The sequence below is a fragment of the Myxocyprinus asiaticus genome, chromosome 44 (assembly GCF_019703515.2).
Source record: "Myxocyprinus asiaticus isolate MX2 ecotype Aquarium Trade chromosome 44, UBuf_Myxa_2, whole genome shotgun sequence".
In the NCBI taxonomy this organism is placed as follows: Eukaryota; Metazoa; Chordata; class Actinopteri; order Cypriniformes; family Catostomidae; genus Myxocyprinus; species Myxocyprinus asiaticus.
In genome coordinates, this window is record NC_059387.1 from 9,149,345 (window position 1) to 9,168,734 (window position 19,390).

Sequence of the window (19,390 nt, forward strand, 5' to 3'; positions counted from 1 at the left end):
AATTAATGTTATCTTTTAAATATACAGTACTATTTAATTGTTATATCATAATGCATTCTCTAATATTTACATATACTTTACATGGAGGATGCAGCAGATCACCGCTATCTGGCACACTCTTCCCAGAATGTAGAGCGTCACTCCACTGCTGTGATCCAGCATCTGATTTATCTCTTTAACATGCCAAAAGTGTGCTTGACTACACCGCTCATCTGGATATATCAGCAGCAGCCATATCAACCTGTAGCTCAAGACCGGTTGCCCACTGAAGCTAAGCAGTGTTGAGCCTGGTCAGTACCTGGATGGGAGACCTCCTTGGGAAAAACTAAGGTTGCTGCTGGAAGAGGTATTAGGGAGGCCAGCAGGGGGTGATCACCCTGTGGTCTGTGTGGGTCCTAATGCCACAGTATAGTGACAGGGACACCATACTGTAAGAAGGCACTTTCCTTCGGATGAGACATTAAACCGAGGTCCTGACTCTCTGTGGTCATTAAAAATCCTAGAGCACTTCTCATAAAGAGTAGGGGTGTACCCTGGTGTCCTGGCTTAATTCCCCCCATTGGCCCATCTCAGTCATGGCCTCCTAATAATCACCATCCACTACTTGGCCCTATAACTCTACTCTCTCCTCTCCACCAATAGCTGGTGTGTGGTGAGTGTACTGGCACACTATAGCTGCTGTCGCATCATCCAGGTGGATGCTGCACACTGGTGGTGGTTGTAGAGAGTCCCCCGTTCATGGTGCTTTGAGTGTAGTGTCAGAAAAGCACTATATAAATGCAACGTTCATTCAGGTTATATCATTATTTTGTCATCTGCCACGATCTATTAAAAATGTACACAAATATATCTTTTAAAACAAATTATATTTACTGCCTGCTTTCCTATAATAGTAATAGGCAGTAATAGTGCAATGTCTATTGCACCGGGAGAATACCACAGAGTTTTGTGAATAAAGCGCAATATTAAATGACCCTAATTTTCTGGGTTTGCAAAGAGTCTGGGTGGTGTGTCTCTAGGTCTGCAAAAGTTGAAAAACTTGGCACTAAAGTCTTGTTAAGTATCTGCGCACAATACAAAATCATGTTTTTATTTTATGCAGAATAAATCATTTATTTACACCACCCAACATCTCATTGTAATTTGCTTTGGCACAGAATAATGGAGGAAAAACAATAATAATAACTGTTAAAGGTTATTGAAGCAGAAATGCATTTGAAGTGTCCAAAATTCACAAGGCATATTTTGTCTGCATCATCCAATGTGTATTTCAACTGAACTGCTTCCAGTTTTGTAGCATACATTTTGCCATATGAGTCACTGAGAATGTGCAAAAAATTGAAGAACTATTATTTTGGACATTGTTAGATAATTGGAACTCCAATTTCACTTAAAATCATACACTTAATCTTTCAAAAACTCAATATCCTCAAGTACAAGTTTTATAGACTGGAATAGTGTTTGAAGTTACAAAGTAATTTTTCAAAACATAGCTAGCTTCTTTGCTCCTAACTGAAATGGAACCTCATAAGTGATCAATTTGGAACATTCTACAAAGGCAGCAACTTGTATATTACAAATAGCATTTTTTCATGTAAAGCGCAAAGGAAACTCAACTCGTCACACTGATTTCACAATGAATTTAGGAATAGTAGGTTGACTTTTCTTGAGCTAAACTAGTTCTGTGCTTACCAAAATTCTTAGCAAAGAAGTGTTTTTGAAAATATGAGCGCATGTGAGCTCCAGTTTCCAGGTGAAATGTCCACAAAGTGGAGCCAAAAACCAGTTGTAAAGTGATTTCTTTTTTTTTTTTTTTTTTTTTTTTTTACTATAAATGATGTAATACAATGAAGAGGAATGCATATTTTATTAACTCTACCCCAAACCCCAACCCTAAACCTAACCATCAGTGGAGTAAAAATCTATTCTTAGAATATACCTTCGAACCCTTGCTCGTCACTGATAACGCAAACACAGTTACTTTCATGATTGAACAAAGGGCAAGAATCCGTGTCTCTTACTCTGATAATGCAACGCGCTTCTGGTCGCATCACTGGAGAAGGTAAAAACACTTTAACCGATGCAGAAATGTCTGATAGGAGATGACGCTTGTCAGTAACTCGGCAAAATAGGGCTGATGTCAGGGTACTGGAACATTCAGAAACAGAATTCCGACCTCCAGTGTGCCCACGTTGATACAAAGTGCACCCAAATATTGTTTTTCATTGATACCTTTCGGTAGTTAGTGAAGTATAAGTTAATTTATAATCAACCTTTTTCTCGGTTCGGTCGCCATTTTGGATGGATTTTTATTTTTATATATTTACTAAGCCCGTTCCAAAGCATTATGCAATGCTGCCTTAGAATTTTGCAAAAGAATGTGTCTTTGGAGCCAGTCAGAGTGAACGTAAAGCTAGACGCACAATGCAACGTTCAAAAAAGTCGGTCTAGCACTACATAGAAAAGCAATTAAAAAACAACACAGATGAGCATAAAACATGTTGGTTTTAACAGTGTCTTAGAAGGCAGCCTTATTATCACCCTGTTTGGAATAGTCTTTGTGTCAGGATCTGGCCAATGATGCCTTACATTAATGTAAGCGGCTTACAAGGTTTTGAACAGAGCCTTTGACTTTGTTTAAACCATATAAACCTCTGTATAAACTATGGTTCAGTGTCATTCACCAGCACAGAAAATCAGGCATAAATCTGTTGTCCTTCACTGGCCTTGAAAAGAGCAGTTTTTTACGTCAGTCATACACCATTTTGTCCCTTTAGATTTAGAAAAAGATCATTCAAAAGAGCAAGGAAATTGAAGTTTGCAGCTTTTTCGCAACATGAAAGAACATTACTGACATGATACCGTAAAACCTTGGAGCAGAGCGAACAAGTTAAAGCGCTTGTCCCCTGAATGATACCAGCGTAAAAGAAGGATGTGGGTTTTAGAAAACGTTCCAATAATGTGATTGTTTGTGATTGTCAGTTGTGGTTCAAATGCATTCCTCATCGGTTTTAATCGCTTTCCATTTCAAAAAAAGTAGTGCAGGGTTCGATTGATGACTGTACTAGATTTTTTTGCCATATTTCTTGAATAGTTCTTCTGCTGTACATCACATTCAGAGTGGCTGGTAGGAATTTATTGGATGTATATATGTTTTATCTGTGGGATGATGCGATGATGGGTCACGATTGCTGCGGTAGACTCTAAACTGGCAAAGATAAGTGAGTTTCCTTACACCCCCCATTTCTGAACATTCCTCACTGATGGTTTTGTGATCGCAGTAATCTAACCCTTCAGCAAATTTATAGTGTCTCTGCATTAGTGAAAGCAGAGAGGGCATTTGATAACCTCTCCACTCAGGGTTTCCTTTAATCCAAATGCAAAGAAGGGTAGTTATGGGGAGAAATTCTTTGTAAATCATTAATCTTGAACTTGAACATTAACATGATTTGCCACTCAGAGTGCAATTTTGTATTTTGTATTTTAAGTATTTTGATTCTGGAAGTATTCATTGTAAAATGAAAAAGCAAATTTGCAACATATAAAGACATAGATATGAAAAACAGGGATATTAAAATGCATATAAAGTGTTATTAACAATAAATTACATATGAGGATTTTATATATATATATATATATACAGGTGCATCTCAATAAATTAGAATGTCGTGGAAAAGTTCATTTATTTCAGTAATTCAACTCAAATTGTGAAACTCATGTATTAAATAAATTCAGTGCACACAGACTGAAGTAGTTTAAGTCTTTGGTTCTTTTAATTGTGATGATTTTGGCTCACATTTAACAAAAACCCACCAATTCACTATCTCAACAAATTAGAATACATCATAAGACCAATAAAAAAAACATTTTTAGTGAATTGTTGGCCTTCTGGAAAGTATGTTCATTTACTGTATATGTACTCAATACTTGGTAGGGGCTCCTTTTGCTTTAATTACTGCCTCAATTCGGCATGGCATGGAGGTGATCAGTTTGTGGCACTGCCGAGGTGGTATGGAAGCCCAGGTTTCTTTGACAGTGGACCTCAGCTCATCTGCATTTTTTGGTCTCTTGTTTCTCATTTTCCTCTTGACAATACCCCATAGATTCTCTATGGGGTTCAGGTCTGGTGAGTTTACTGGCCAGTCAAGCACACCAACACCATGGTCATTTAACCAACTTTTGGTGCTTTTGGCAGTGTGGGCAGGTGCCAAATCCTGCTGGAAAATGAAATCAGCATCTTTAAAAAGCTGGTCAGCAGAAGGAAGCATGAAGTGCTCCAAAATTCACAATTCCATCATCACAATTAAAAGAACCAAAGACTTAAACTACTTCAGCCTGTGTGCATTGAATTTATTTAATACACGAGTTTCGCAATTTGAGTTGAATTACTGAAATAAATGAACTTTTCCACGACATTGTAATTTATTAAGATGCACCTGTATATATATATATATATATATATATATATATATATATATATATATATATATATATATATATATAAAACTCAGCAAAAAAGTAACGTCCCTTTTTCAGGACACTGTATTTTAAAGATAATTTTGTAAAAATAAAAATAACTTTACAGATCTTTATTGTAAAGGGTTTAAACAATGTTTTTCATGCTTGTTCAATGAACCATAAACAATTAATGAACATGCACCTTTGGAACGGTCATTAAGACACTAACAGCTTACAGACGGTAGGCAATTAAGGTCACAGTTATAAAAACTTAGGACACTAAAGACACCTTTCTACTGACTCTGAAAAACACCAAAAGAAAGATGCCTAGGGTCCCTGCTCATCTGCGTGAACGTGCCTTTGGCATGCTGCATGGAGGCATGAGGACTGCAGATGTGGCCAGGGCAATAAATTGCAATGTCCGTGCTGTGAGATGCCTAAGACAGCGCTACAGGGAGACAGGAAGGACAGCTGATCGTCTTCGCAGTGCAGACCACATGTAACAACACCTGCACAAGATCGGTACATCCGAATATTACACCTGCGGGACAGGTACAAGATGGCAACAACAACTGCCTGAGTTACACCAGGAACGCACAATCCCTCCATCAGTGCTCAGACTGTCCGCAGTGGGCTGAGAGAAGCTGGACTGAGGGCTTGTAGTCCTGTTGTAAGGCAGGTCCTTACCAGACATCACCAGCAACAATGTCGCCTTTGGGCACAAACCCACCTTCGCTGGACCAGACAGGACTGGCAAAAAGTGCTCTTCACTTTTTTGTCTCACCAGTGGTGATGGTCGGACTCGTGTTTATCGTTGAAGGAATGAGCGTTACACCAAGGCCTGTACTCTGGAGCATGATCGATTTGGAGGTGGAGGGTCCATCATGGTCTGAGGCGGTGTGTCATAGTATCATCGGACTGAGCTTGTTGTCATTGCAGGCAATCTCAACGCTGTGCGTTACAGGGAAGACATCCTCCTCCCTTATGTGGTACCCTTCCTGTAGGCTCATCCTGATATGACCCTCAAGCATGACAATGCCACCAGTCATACTGCTCGTTCTGTGTGTGATTTCCTGCAAAACAGTAATGTCAGTGTTCTGCCATGGCCAGCAAAGAGCCCGGATCTCAATCCCATTGAGCACATCTGGGACCTGTTCGAATGGAGGGTGAGGGCTAGGGCCATTCCCCCCAAAAATGTCCGGGAACTTGCAAGTGCCTTGGTGGAAGAATGGGGTATCTCACAGCAAGAACTGGCAAATCTGGTGCAGTCCATGAGGAGGAGATGCACTGCAGTACTTAATGCAGCTGGTGGCCACACCAGATACTGACTGTTACTTTTGATTTTGACCCCCCCTTTGTTCAGGGACACATTATTCCATTTTTGTTAGTCACATGTCTGTGAAACTCGTTCAGTTTATGTCTTAGTTGTTGAATATTTTTATGTTCATATGAATATTTACACGTTAAGTTTGCTGAAAATAAAAGCAGTTGAAAGTGAGAGGAGTTTATATATATATATACACACACACACACACACACTGCATGCACAATTATTAGGCAAATTGTATTCCTCAGGATTAATTTTATTGTTGAACAAACACAATGCTCTCAGTCAATCCAAAATGTTATTGAACCTCAAACCTGAATGTTTAACAAAGGAAAAGTGAGTTTTGTCTTTCTCAGGGGAATATGAAAGTGTGCACAATTATTAGGCAACTAAATTACAAAAATAATTTTTCCCAACTCAATTGTTTATTCTCAATTTTTAGAGTAAGTGCAACAAAAAAGTAACACAGAATGAAAATGAAATAACATTTTTGTCCTTTCAAAAATATTCAGTGACCAATATAGCCACCCTTATTTTCAATAACTGCCATGAGCCTTCCATCCATGGAGTTTCTTGATCTGTTCACATTCAACTTTCACTGAAGCAGCAACCACAGCCTCCCAAATGCTGTTCAAAGAGGTGTATTGTCTTCCCTCACTGTAAGTATCACATTTGAGAAGGGCCCACAAGTTCTCAGTAGTATTTTAGTCAGGTGAGGAAGGGGCCAAGTCATTATTTGGGCATCTTTGAGGCCCTTGCTGGCTAGCCAAGCAGTGGAGTACTTGGATGTATGTGATGGAGCATTGTCCTGCATAAATATCATGGCCTTCTTGAATGCTGAGGACTTCTTCCTGTACCACTGCTTGAAGAAAGTACATTCCGGAAACTGGCAGTAGGTTTGGGAGTTAAGTTTCAGTCCATCTTCAACTCGAAAAGGTCCAACTACCTCATCCTTAATGATAGCAGCCCATCCTAGTACCTCTCCTTCACCTTGCTGGAGCCTGACTCGAAGTGGTGCCCTGTGTCCATTAGTGATCCGGCCATGGGCCCATCCATCTGGTCCATAAAGGGGCACTCTCATTTCATCTGTCCATAAAACCTTTGAAAAATCTGTCTTCAGGTAGTTGCTTTGCTTCAATCTTGACACTTCAACTTGTGAATCTTATTCAGTGGTGGTCGTGTTTCAGCCTTCTTGACCTTGGCCATGTCTCTGAGCACTTGACTCCTTGTACTTCTGGACACTCCAGGTAGGTTGCAGTTCTGGAATATGATGGCACTGGTGGATAATGTGTTCCTGGTAGCTTCACGTTTAATTCTTCTCAAGTCTTTTGCAGTTAATTTGCATCCATCAGAAAGGCATTTTACAATTTTTGATTTTCAGTGTCAGTTAAATCTCTTTTTTGGCCCATTTGAAGTAATGAAGGTAATGAAGCTGCCTAATAATTATGCACACCTTGATATAAGGTGTTAGTCACTTTCGCCACACCCTCCCTCATTACACAAATACATATCACCTGAAAATTATTGAATCCAATAAGCATTCAAGTTTATGTGGTTTGGAGTTGGAAAATGTGCATGGAAATAATGATAAGATCAGAATATTCACTTGCCTTATAATTGTGCATGTGTGTATGTTTGTGTATGGATGTGTGTGTGTATATATATATATATATATATATATATATATATATATATATATATATATATTATTCCTAAATTGCTACATTCTGTTTCATCAAGGAAGAATTTATGCAGTTGTGTCTGCGTAGCGTAAGGTAAAAGAAGTATTGACAATTTTGCTTGGTATGTCTTTGGTTTTTATTTTGAGTGAAACAGCTTGAATGGTTTTACATTTACCTTAGAAGTCCTGCCAAGAACAAGTCCCTAGCTCAGTAGAGAAGGCCGAGATGCATACTGCATGGCTTTAATTCATGCTATTGTGTTTTAATTGGAAAAATTTTTGCTGGAGAAACACATATGTAGCAGATTTGGGAAACAGGGATATCCAGTGACCTCTTGCTGTCTTGTATACATTTAACTCATGTTAAATCAAAGATGTATGGTGAATACTACACTTGATGTGCAGTGAGTATAATTCAACCAAATTCAACCAAGCTCTGCATCATTTGTGGTAGCAAAAAAAACATCTTGGTTACGTACCTAACCTTGGTTCCCTGAAGGGAACCAGATGCTGCATATGAATGCTGTGGGACACTGTCCGAGTGTCACGTGATCTGAAGCCCTTATACAATCACACAAATTTATTGGCTGATTCAGGCTCCATAAAGGCGCCTGCTTTCGTGCCATCGAGTCAGGTTTTCTGCAAAAGGCACAAGCCTATGCAGCTGCTAGAGAGTATGGCCAGCTACGTAGCATCTCATTCCCCTCAGGGAACCATGGTTACGTACGTAACCGAGGTGTTCCCTTTCGTGGAACTCAAGCTGCGTATGAATGCTATGGGAACGATATACACTCACGCCATGCGAACAGTAGCTGCCAACTGTCTAAGCCTGTGTTGCAAGCATAGAGCAGCGCACAAGTGAGCTGAAGCATCTGGATAAAAGGAATTATGAATTTACTCCTGTTCCAACAGAGAGAACATTAGCAGCAGGAGACAAACTCTCATCCTTATTATAAAATCTAACAAATGTATGTGGAGAGGACCACCCTGCCACCACACAAATGTCCTCCAAGGATGCACCTCTAGCCAAAGCCCATGAGGATGCCATGCTCTTCGTAGAATGGGCTAGAATACCCGAAGGCAAAGGTAAACCACATGTTTCTTATGCACTCGAAATTGCATCGATAAGCCAATGAGACAGTCTTTGCTTGGACACCGAAACACCTCTGTTGCTGCGACAAAAGCACATAAACAACTGCTCTGACTTACGCCACTGGCTAGTATGGTCAACATAAACTCACAGGGCCCAAACTGGGCAAAGCATATGTAACCTTTCATGCTCCTCCAACTCAAATGGGGGAGGAGAGAAAGCCTGAAAATTAATGGTCTGCGAGTGAAATGACGTTGAAATAACCTTGGGCAAATAGCCCAAACGAGGTCTTAACACAACCTTTGAACACCATGGTGCAAAATCCATACACAAGGGATTGACCGACAGGGCATGCAAATCACAGACTCTCTTAAATGATGCCAATGCCACTAACCGTCTTGAGAGTCAAAAACCTATCAGTGACTGTTGTCAACGGCTCAAACAGAGCGCCCAAGAGCGCCTCTATAACAACTGAAAATCCCATAAAGGAATGTGGACAGGACAAAAAGGTCTAAGCCTGCGTACCCCACACATAAAACGAGACACATAAGAAAGTCTACCAACAGAGACTCTGTTGATAAGCGCATGTTCAACCACTATAGCGGCAACATAGACTTTAAGCATTGTTGGGGTAACACCGGCTCTGAAACGTTCCTGCAAAAATACCAGCACTGTACTGACAGGGCAGTGAATTGGATTTTCACTTTGCACTGTACACCAAGAAGCAAAGATACGCCACTTAAACGTATATAGCCTCCTCGTTGATTGAGCTCTAGCATTTAGAATAATATCAAACACAGCAGGTGATAACCCATCATTCACAAGTCCGGCTAGGGGTGCCAAATGCTGCCCAGTGCCAGAGACAACTTGTTCGCTCTGACTGGAATCTCCCAAGGTGTCTTTTCCAGGAGAGAGATCAGAGTCAAAAACCAAACTTTAGATGGCCGATACGATGCCACTAACAGAAGATGAACCTGATTTTCCAGAACCCTCTGCAAAACTGCATGCAGCAGACTGATCGGTGGAAACGTGTAAAGAAGCACTCTCTGCCACTGATTCGCCATCGCATCGATGCCCAGTGGTTCAGGGGGCGAGAGAGAAAATGAGAGGGGACAGTCCATTCTCTGGGCGTCAGACCCTGTCTGGACAGGAGATCTGCCCCCAAGTTCAACCTGCCTGGAAAATGTATGGCTTGTAGAGATAGTACATTGTCCCGTTCCCACAGAAGAATGCGACGTGTCAGCCTTAGCATGGCACGCGAGCGCACCCCTCCCTGGAGATTGATGTAGGACACCACCGTCATGTTGTCTGACTGGATGAGGACATGACTGTCCTGAATCTCCAGATGGAAAAACCTTAATGCCAGCAGCACTGTGAGCATCTCCAGCCTGTAAATGTGCCAGTATTGCCGCTTGCCCTGTGCATACTCCATAGGCTGGATGACCTTCGTATACAACGGCCAAACCCATGGAGGAGGTGTCTGTAGTTATCATATTGTGGTGACACACCTGTCCCAATTGAACCCCCAACATAAGGCGGGTTCGTTTCCATGGCAGCAGAGTTTGGTATCAACCACGAGTCACTCTGAAGGGACGAAGCGCATGCGTCAGTGGTTGAACTCCCTTTGTGGAGTTCATCCAGCACTGAAAAGGTCTCGCATGCAACATGCCCAGGGGAATGACAGCAGACGCCACGATCATAAGCCTCAAAAGCCTGTGAAATGTTCTCACAGGGAGAACATGTCCCACTCTGAACATCGCTAGACACTAGTGTGATGACAGAAAATGAGCTGGAGACAGGCGTGCCTGCATCGCCTGCGAATCCAGCTCCACACCTAGAAACAAAGTCTGTTGCCCGGACAACAGGATGCTCTTGTCTAGGTTTACACACAGCCCTAGATTGCTTAAATGGCAGAGAATGACGATGTTGGGTAGCCAAAGTCTCTGAGTGAACTAACACCAACCAGTCTTCAAGCTAATTCAAAACGTGGATGCCTTGAAGCTTCAAGGGCGTCAGAGCTGCATCCATGCATTTTGTGAAAGTGCATGGTGCCAGTGCAAGTCCGAACAGAAGGATGCAAAATTGGTACGCTTTGCCCCCAAAAGCAAATCTGAGAAAACGCCTGTGCTTCAGTGCAATCTGAATATGGAAATAAGCGTCCTTCAAATCTATTGTCAGAAACCAGACCCCCGGCTGTACTTGTGACATTATTTGTTTCTGCATCAACATTCTGAATTGACACTTCATTAGGGTGAAATTAAAACGTCTCAAATCCAGAATGGGACGCAAGCCGCCATCTTTTTTCAGGTCCAGAAAATATTGGCTGTAAAAGCCGCATTCTCTCTGAGAAGGGGGAATCTCTTTTATTGCCCCTTTTTCTAAGAGAGAGTGAATTTCCCAAATCAAAAACAGGGCTTCCCAAACAGAGACATCTGTCGGAACAACCCCATTGAATACTGGCGGAGCCCACCTGAATTAAATTACATAAGCATGCTCTATCATTCGAAGTACCCAGTTTGAAATGCCCTGCAACTGCTGCCAAGACGCGAGATGGGCAGACAGAGGAATTAATGCGTGGCTCTCACCTGTAGCCCGACATGTAACCACTAGATGGTGCGCATTGCTTACTTTTGGTGACTGCCCCACAACAAGTGGCACAGCGGAGGAGGGCCTTTGTGCCTCTACTACTGGTTGAATGGGATTTAATAATGTTTCTGCCTTTATTGTACTCGGGTATATACGATGAATGCCCTGAAATGCATTTGCAGCAGGGATGCTGACAGAATAAATATTTTCCCTGGTATTTTGAATGTGGAAGAGTGTGTGAACATTGGGGGGAATGTTTATTTGAGAAAACTGGTTTACCACAATGGCCCCAGCATTCTTTATGGGTGGACAGCATGTGATGCGTTTTGTGTACGCTTGTGCTTGATGAACATCAAATTCTGTTATGCATGTCTCGAGACCCTTGGTCATGGAGGTAGAGGCTGAATTCGGGAAGAGTTTTTTTTTAATGTTCGCTCCCCAGTGCAAGCTGCGGGGGAAACTGGACCATATTCTGGTTGTCGGGCGTTCGAGGCATGTACAACAGTGAACTCATCCCAATACTGTTCGAAGGGCAAATAGGAGAGAAACAGATAGGTTTGTACAGTCCAGTTTCGTTCACTGAGACAGTTTCATTTAGACCCTTTGTTTCACCACAGGTCCATCAGGCTAGCTTCTGGTGTCCTGCCGGCCGTTTAAAAGGGGCCAGGCCAACATCCAAATGCTTACGCTGACACCCAGGGACGAGGACCCCAATCCCTCCGAGGGGGTGCAAAACTCGTGTCCGGCACCTTATGCGGTTCTCTGGTGGTATGTTGCGAAGATGCCGAATGTGAGTGCACCGGAGCTGCAGCGGGCTTTTCTCTCTCTCTCTGTGAGGAAGCATCTGCACAGAATTTTTCCACCACCGACTGGACTACATCACCGAACAGCCCAGATTGTGACACAGGGGCGTTTATTAGGAAGGCTTTTGTCCTTGTCATGAATATCTGTCAGCGTAAACCCTCTGACTGTGTTTAATCTGGCAAGTCCATGTACAGCTTCTCTACTGCATGTGTAATAACCTTCATCAACTCCGTATATCTGTATAAAATTACTCAATGGCGCGAAAGCGAGCGATTTTGCACCTAGGGGGCATCGCTTAAGCACCATCAGCCAATAAATTAGTGTGATTTTATAAGGGCTTGAGACTACGTGACACTTGGACGGTGTCCAATAGCGTTCAAATGCAGCTCGAGTTCCATGAATGGGAACGCTCTCCAGATAAATGAGAACAAGACAGAGGATATAATTTTTTGCCTTAGTGACTGTGTAAAGAATATTTCAGACAGTCTTGGGACACTTTCGTCCAATATGCATACCCACATCAAAAATCTGGGTGTCATCTTTGACTCAGAACTTAAATTTGACAGGCAGATTAATGCTGTTGTAAAGAATAGTTTTTTCAATTGAGATTGATTGTTAAACTTAAATCTGTCCTCTCAATTAATGATCTGGATAAAGTAATTCATGATTTTGTCATCACTCCTTGGTTATTGAAATGCTCTGTATCTGGGTATGAGTCAGTCTTCATTGTCTCATTTGCAGCTGGTTCAGAATGCTGCAGTAAGGCTCTTGACTAATACCAGGAAGACGGACCATATATCACCAATCCTGGCCTCCCTTCACTGGTTACCGGTTCAGAATACAATATCAGGTGTTGTTGTATGTTTTTAAATCTTTACATGGTATGGCACCAGAGTATAGTTCTGAACTCATTACCTTCCACCGTACCCAGAGGTCTCTTAGATCTGCCAATCAGCTGCTTCTTCATGTTACCCAGTCACAATAAAACTGCAAAGGGGATCGCGCTTTCTCAGTCGCTGCTCCAAGGTTGTGAAATGATTTACCACTGTCCTCTACCTCTATAAATACTGTATGTTTAAAACCGTCTTAAGACATTTTTTCTCTGTAACCTTTGCAACATCATAATGGAACTGAGTGCTAAACAGACCTTGATAAGGAGGAGGGCATGGCCAGGCTGTGAGGATGCACGCCTGGTGCTGATTTGCCCCAATTAGCGGGAGAGAGAGATAAGGATGAGCCGGGGATGCCAGAGAGAGAGAGAGAGAGAGAGAGAGAGAGAGAGAGAGAGAGAGAGAAAGACGTACGCAGCAGTGTGTGTGTGTATCTGCATGTCAGTGTGGAGCAGTGTCTTATTGTGTGCCACGGAAGAGTGCAGCAATAAATGCCTATCTGTATAGTTCAACCCGGTCCCAGCTTCCTCCTCTCCACCCAACAACTAACCTTGTTACATTGGATTCATTTAGACTTTAATAACACAAACGTTTCATGTACACAGCATAAAACTGCTTTTCAGCACACAAAACATTGATGCACACACACATAGAGGCTGCGTGCGTCTCTTCTCTCTCCCTCTCTGGAATCTCCGGCTCCTCCTTGTCTCTCTCTCCCGCTGACTGGGGCAACTCAGTGCCAGGCGTGCATGCTCCCGGCCTGGCCACACCCTCCTCTTCGTCACATACCCCAATGCCCGATTCAGGCCGGGAACCAACCGGCCTGACCTACTCCCTCCCCCTCCTTCCTTGTATTGGGCTTTTCACAACACACATTGTATCAAAGCAGCTTTACAGAAAATCATGCATTAACAGAAAATGAAATTGTAATATCTTTGAATTCTTAGTAATCATTGTGTAGTTTGATTAAATAATATTGTAAATTGTGTATAAAAATAAATAATTAAATAATTGTATTTAGAACCCCAGTGAGCAAGCTGAAGGCGATTGTGGCAAGGAACACAAAACTCCATAAAATGTTGGTTAATGGAGAAAAATAACCTTGGGAGAAACCAGGTTCACTGTGGGAGCCAGTTCCCCTCTGTCTAAACAGCATGAATATAATGCCAATATTAGTTATTTTTTGTGTAATGCAAGTCATGGTTTAAAATGAGTAAACTAAGTAAGTGTTAAGGGCCAGTGTTTTTAACAAAGATTTTGTATGAACTGTAAGATTAGTGACTAATGTCTTTGAAGTTCATTCTTGATTAACTGCAGAAGTTCACATAGATGCATTGTCCTTTGTTAGCTGGCTGATGAAGGCTTTTGTTGGCAATATATTAATAGTCTATATATTCCATTTTAAGAGTGTAGTCCATCATTAGACCAAGATGATGCAGGCAGAGATCAGTGAGGTGCATCGCAGTCAAACGGCAGGTCATTTCGGTGGGGTCCATCCTAAGTCCAAGGTTCAGGCAGTGGCATATGAAGTATCCCATGTCTTATGGTTGGAGTTGGCATCAGTTCATCCTCTGAAGTCCATCGTAATAGAATGAAGTGATGTCTAGCTGGCAATTATTAGTATTGCTTTTAGGCTATGTTCCACTCAAAATGAGTTTCATCAATATAATTTTTTTATTTATTATTAAGATAAACTTTTTTATTAAGCTATCAACATTCCATTTTAAATTCAGTTTCATTTTGAAATAGGTTATATTATTTCAAAACATTTCAAACACGTTTATCTTTCTTTTTAAAACATATTGTGAACACATACTTTGCAACACTTTGCAACACATTTTTACCACATTCAAGCAATTGGGAAACTGTTAAAATCAGCCTTCTGAACAGAATCATCCACAGTCAAAAAACTAAACGAAGTATTCTCAACAGCCCTATAACCAAAGAGCCAACATAATCAGACATAGAATGAAATCAGCATGATGGACAGCTCTATTTTCTGATCACTGATCAGATAACCCTCGACAGTCAAATAACTAAACTGGAAACATGTTCATTAACCTCCACAGGCTACTAATGTTATCTCAATTGAATAAGAGCTATTTTGGAGATTTTAGGCTACTTAAGCCAATTCAACTTTGAAAACATCAACATCAGACATCAAACAACATCAGCAAGATGGACAGTGCTGTTTTGTCACAGTATCAGATGTGTAAAAATCACTTCCATATAAGCCTACGTTAAGCAAAAAAAAAAAAGAAAAAAGAAAAAGAAAAAATCTGATTGCCGATTTTGCCTCTTCAATTTCATCGCCCCTACATCTGTGGGAACAATGAGTCCGACTTTGTGATGCGCACAGGTGATCGATTAGGGGCTGCATGGTAGAAAGGAATAAACTTAAATCATCCTCCACCTGCAGCCTTGATCGGTATTTGCTTTTAAGCAGGGTCAAAGCGGAAAACCCGCACTCACATAATTAAGTGGAGGTGAAGGGAATCTGCCTCCTCTGCTGTAGACTTTTGTATTGTAGACAATACAAAGCGATCCGTTTTGCAACACGCATATGCATAACACACTTTAACATGCAAGCTAGCAGGACAGATGTGTACAGACGTGAACCGTTATGTTTTTTTTTTTCCCACGCTGCGCCTCCCCTGGGGCTCTCTGGCGCCCCCCAGGGGAGGCACGCCTCACCAATTGAAAACTTCTGATCTAGATTTAGACTGTCTGCATCCCAAACAATGTTAGGGAGATTATTCCATAGTTTAAGAGCCAAATATGAAAAGGATCTACCTCCTTTTGTGGATTTTGATATTCTAGGAACTAATAACAGGTTAGAATTTTGCGATCGTAATGGACGTGATGGAATATAGCGTGGTAGAAGATCACTTAAGTGTTGCAGTGCTAGACCATTCCAAGCTTTGTACGTAGTTAACAAAAATTTAAAATGAATAGGAAATTTAACAGTTAGCCAATGTAACGATAATAAAATGGGGCTAATATTATCATATTTCTGAGTTCTAGTCAGCACTCTGGCTGCTGCATTTTGAACTATTTGAAGTTTATTTATTGAACTTGCTGGACATCCTCTCAGTAATGCATTACAGTAATCTAGTCTTGAGGTCATGAACGCATGAATTTGTTTTTTGGCATCAGCAACAGAGCATGCGTCATAACTTAGCAATATTTCTGAGGTGGAAGAATGCTGTTTTACAAACTTTGGAATTTTGATTTTCAAAGGACAGAATGGTATCAAATATAACACCTAAGTTCTTCTCTGTAGAAGACAATGTAACCGTACATCCATTGAGAGTCAAATTATATTTTAGCGGCTTATTTTAGAGGTTTCTGGTCCAATAATTAGTACCTCTGTTTTGTTGGAATTGAGTAAAGGAAGTTTCTGGCCATCCAATCTTTGATTTAATTGATACATTCTGCTAATTTGGAGAATTTTGACATTTTGTTGGGTTTCGAAGAAATATAAAGTTGGGTATCGTCGGCATAACAGTGGAAACTTTTTCCACGATTCCTGATAATATCTCCCAGGGGAAGCATATATAAGGAGAAAAGCAGAGGCTCTAAAACGGATCTCTGTGGCACTCCATACTTAACTTTTGTTTAATTTGACAATTCCTCATTTACACAGACATAGTGATAGCGGTATGCTAAATAGGATCTAAACCATGCTAATGCAAGTCCACAAATGCCATCATAATTCTCAAGCCTGTTCAAGAGAATGTCGTGATCGATGGTGTCGAAGGCAGCACTAAGATCTAAAAGCACTAGAAGAGAAATGCAGCCACGATCAGATGATAAGAGCAAGTCATTTGTAACTCTGATAAGTACTGTCTCTGTACAGTGATGGGGCCTAAATCCTGACTGAAATTGTTCATATATATTATTTCTCTGTTTTAATGTACAGCACTTTGTTCTACGCTGTCGATTTTTAAAGTTCTTTAAAAATACATTTAAATTTAATTGAAATTATTCGATTGACTCACTAAAGAACTAATTTGTTTGTCTTTCTTTCTTTCATGGTTGTTCTGTAAACTTTAAGTAGTTCTTCCTCTCATCCATGATAGGTAGAGGTCGAGCCATCTGAAAGGTGTGTTGTTCCACTAACTGAACCACAGTAAAATTGATTGTTGATCAGCACCACCTATTGTAAATGCTAGAATGTGCTAACGGCGAGTATTTGTGTAGTGTTTGGTGTGAAAGGGCCTTAAAGGCATAGTTCACCTAAAAATTTAAATTCTCTCATAATTTCTCACCCTCATGCCATCCCAGATGTGTATGACTTACTTTCTTCTGCTGAACACACTTCCTAGTGCTTGATGCATGCACAGAGCTCTAGATGGTGCTAAGAAAGGTAAAGATTGCAATGGCAAGATGTACAGTGAAAAGAAGTTATATTTTTGTCTGTTCTTACCCTAAACCGATTGGATCACTTCTGAAGACTTTGATTAAACCACTGGAGTCATATGGATTACATTAAAGGAATAGTTCACCCAAAAATTAAAATGATCTCATACTCACCCTCATGCCACCCCAGATGTGTATGACTTTCTTTCTTCTGCTGAACACATTGTAAGATTTTTAGAAGAATATTTCAGCTCTGTAGGTCCATACAATACAAGTAAATGGGTGCCAAAATTTTGATGCTCCAAAAAGCACATATAGCCACCATAAAAGTAATCCATATGACTCCAGTGGTTACATCTATATCTTTAAAAGTGATATGATAGGTGTGGATCAATATTTAAGTCATTTTTGTGCTAGAAATTCTTCTCCCTGCCCAGTAGGGGGCATCTACATGAAGAATATGAATCACAAAAAACACAAGAAGAAGAATGTGAAAGTGAACATTAAAGTGGAGATTGACTGAGCAGGGAGGAGACTTTATAGTAAAAAGGACTTAAAATATTGATCTAATTCTCTCCCGCACCTATCAAATCACTTCGGAAGATAAGGATTTAACTACTGGAGTCATATGGATTACTTTTATGCTGACTTATGTGATTTTTAGAGCTTCAAAGTTCTGGCCACCATTCTGTTGCATTGTATGGACCAAAAGAGCTGAAACAGTCTTCTAAAAATCTTTCTTTGTGTTCAGTGGAAGAAACTAAGTCATACACATCTGGGATGGCTTGAGGGTTAGTAAATAATAAGATAATTTAAATTTTTGGGTGAACTTTACCTTTTAAGACATTCATGACTTGCTGAGAGGTGACAAATAAGTTCATCTCCAGGCATACAGTACAACAGACTGGACTGGACTGGTCTGGAAAGCTCTGATGCCGCAGGAGAATTCCAATCACCATTCCATAAACTGTTAAATCATCACGACATGCTTTGATTTGACAAACAGTTTCACCTCCCCTCACATTCTTCGTTTATCTGTATACATCGCAAAATATTGTCTCAGCTGCATCGCCTTTAATCTAATATCACCTGGGCATCGTAAAAAGGCCATACTTTTTTCTTTTTTTTATGTTTCAGCCAAGCAGACTTTTGAATCTGAAAGGTTATCTGGTGTTTTAGATGTTTGTTTTACATTTCGAGGCAAATCTTAAGGCTTTTGTTGGTTCGCTTTCCATAAGAACAAACAACGGATTACAGTCTGAGTTATTTTTTACGGCACAGCCTCGTGAACTGCTGTTTCAGCCACGTAAGTGTTTACTGAACTCACAAAACAGCAGGATGTAATGAGCTTACTGACAGTTCTTAAGATTTTATTTTATTTTCTCTTCCTCTATCCTTCTCATTTTCTCTTTATCTGAACTACAGGTTGCTTGTCTCACAACTACCTCAATGCTGGTAAAGAGGCCAGACAATGGGGAACTGCCCACGAGAGCATTGTCCCCTATCAGGTACGTTTTCATGCTGGTCCAGGTTGGTTAACGCTGGTTAGTGCTGATTTGATGCTGGTTTAGCAGGTGGATGACCATAGCTGTGCTGATCAACTGGTTATGCTAGTAAAGTCTTGCTGGTTTATCAGGAATAATCCAGTAAAAACTGAAAATTCTGGAATTATTTACTTACTCTCATGTTGTTCCAAACCCATTTGCTGTTATTGTTTTTTTTTTTTTTTTTCCAATAAAAAACAAAAGGTAAATTTGTTAAGAATCTTCATGCAGCATTTCCATATAAGAACAGTTCATACTGACCAGCTGTCATGCTCAAAAAGGACAAAACAAACACTGTTACTACCAGTGTCAGAAATTCACTTTTACATAAAGGGGCAGTAATTCACCCTGGGTTTAATTTTCAGGGGCATTTTTTATATTTATGAGAGCATTTTTTTTCTACACATATAAAACTATTCTGTCGTTCTTTTATTCAAATACTTTAATAATAATGTAATAACATTTTTTATTATTTTTATTTTATTTTATTAATTTAAATAATTTAATCAATCAAATTTAATTCATATGTACGTTTTCAATCTGAATAATTCGATCGAGAATATATACACCGATCAGCCACAACATTAAAACCACCTGCCTAATATTGTGTAGGTCCTCCTTGTGCCGCAAAAACAGCACCAACCCACA

General features: G+C 40.5%; 1 pseudogene; it reads left to right on the plus strand.

The window, feature by feature from the left end:
- The window catches only part of LOC127434212 (succinate--hydroxymethylglutarate CoA-transferase-like), a 164,022-nt pseudogene that overhangs the window by 17,999 nt on the left and 126,633 nt on the right, over positions 1-19,390 (plus strand).